The sequence below is a fragment of the Arachis duranensis genome, chromosome 3 (genome assembly GCF_000817695.3).
Source record: "Arachis duranensis cultivar V14167 chromosome 3, aradu.V14167.gnm2.J7QH, whole genome shotgun sequence".
Lineage (NCBI taxonomy): Eukaryota > Viridiplantae > Streptophyta > Magnoliopsida > Fabales > Fabaceae > Arachis > Arachis duranensis.
In genome coordinates, this window is record NC_029774.3 from 97,502,256 (window position 1) to 97,504,420 (window position 2,165).

Below are 2,165 nucleotides of genomic sequence, written 5' to 3' on the forward strand. Positions count from 1 at the left end.
CAAGCATTATGCAGATTTATCATTTTTAGCAAACAATTTCACTTGCAACTAGATAAACACTTTAGCAAGACATACAATGGTTTCCAGATTCAAAACATTTCACAGCAGCAAGGATCAAGTTTAGATACAACCTTTGAAGTTGCAGCCCTTTGATTTTTCCTTCTGTTGTGTTCTCTTTGAGTTAAGATGCATAATGTCTTCAATTGTTGACTCATGTCCTGCATAATCCTCAAAGTTGCTTGCTTCTCAAGCCCTTAATTATATGGTTAGTATGTATAAACTGAGTGTGGTTCTATGATTGATTTTTGGTGTAGGGACACCAAACTTAATTGTTTGCCACTGCCTCAGATGCAACAAGTCAACCATATTTGAAACCATGTATCCTTGCTAAAGGTTAATGAAATTAAAGCTAGAAAACAATTCAACAGTTGAATAATGTTTGATTGTTGGAGCTAGAATCCTGCAAGAGGTGAGAATGTGTTTTTAAATGATATTTTGGTGGAACACCAAACTTAGAAGTTTTCATTCTCCTTCAAATTGTTTTGGTGTGCAACACCAAACTTAGCTCCTTGCAATGCATACTAATTATTCAACATTTTTATTGAAAAAGCTATGAAAAAGAAAACTACCTCAGGTTGGGTTGCCTCCCAACAAGCGCTCTTTTATTGTCACTAGCTTGACATCTTCTATTTTGCTGATCATGGAGGTTGAAAATCACAGTGCCTTAGCTTGTCTTTCTTTACTGTGAACTTCCTTCCGGTTTCCTCTTTGATGACCTCTATAGATTCTTATGGAAGGATCTTAGTCACAATGTAATGCTCAGACAACTGTGGGAACACCTTCATGGTTTGAATGTTGATCATCACTCGATCCCCTGGTGAAAATTTTCCAGTGGGGGCTTTCTGTTTTTCTTTAGTTCTATCCTCTGTTTCTCCTTGAAAAAATTCCTTGTTGTGTTCTTCTTGGCTGGTACATCCTTTATCCAGTATTTTCTCATTGTCCTCCATGATCCTTTTCCATCCTTCCTTCTTTGTAGCATCTTCGTTGTTAGCCAGTTTGTCTTCAATGGCTCTGGTGAAAGTATTTGCCTTTTTCTCACCCATTTCTGCAAAATACTGCGCCAGTTGAGCTATCTACTCTTCAATTCCTTTGATTAACATCTCTTGGTTCCTTGTTGTTTCTTCTTGGTGTTTCATTATTCTCTCTATTAGGATCTCTAAGTTTGTGATTCTTCGAGAGTCTTGTGAGATTGGTTGGTTATGAGATGTTAAAGGTTGGAAGGATGGGTGTAATGGTGGCATGTGATGGTTGTTATTGATGTAATGGTGTTTTTGTTGGTTTGTGAAGTTGGGGTTGTTATAATTGAACTCCCTTGGTTTGTGATTTTGGTACTCGTTTCTTCTCCAGTTGAGATGAGTCTGGGAGTGTCTGTGTTGTGAGTATTGGCTTTGAGTGGTATTAGTGGGGGGGGGATGTTGATTGGTTGTGGTCATGGAGTTGCCCTGGTGGAAACTTCCTTGTTCTTGATGTTGAGGCTCCCTCATTCTCAGATAAGAATGAGGTCTCCATGGTGGAAATTTGGCACTCACTGCAGCAGACAGCTCCATGTTTTGCTGTGGTTGATGGTGCATTTGTCTGTTTAAGTCCTTGAACACATTCACCCATTCACTATTCATCACTTCTTTTTCTGGGATTGCATTCTGTGGCTTCTCAAATGAATGTTGGTTGTTGACTCCTTTGTCATTGAGGTCTGCAATTCCTTGGGCAGTTGTTGTTGCTTTGAGTAGGCCATCTGAGAAGTAGTCCACTGCTTTTCTTGTTTCTGGGGTCAATCCTTCATAGAACGCTCGGAAGCCCACTTTATCAGTCGCTTTCTTGTATCTTTCCCAGGCCTTAAAGAGTGGTTCTTCGTCTCCTTGTGTGAATAGATATTCCTCCTCTTTCAGCTGGATGATCTGCTTGGATGAGGTGAATTTGGCCAGAAATTTGGTGACCAAATCATCCCAACTAGTGATACTTCCTTGAGGAAAAGTTTCAAACCATTGTGCAGCTTCACCCTTTAATGAGAAAGGGAATAACAGGATCTTGTAAGTGTCATGATCTAAACCATCGGTTTTGACCGCATTACAAGTTCTCAGAAAAGTAGATATGTGCTGTTGAGGATC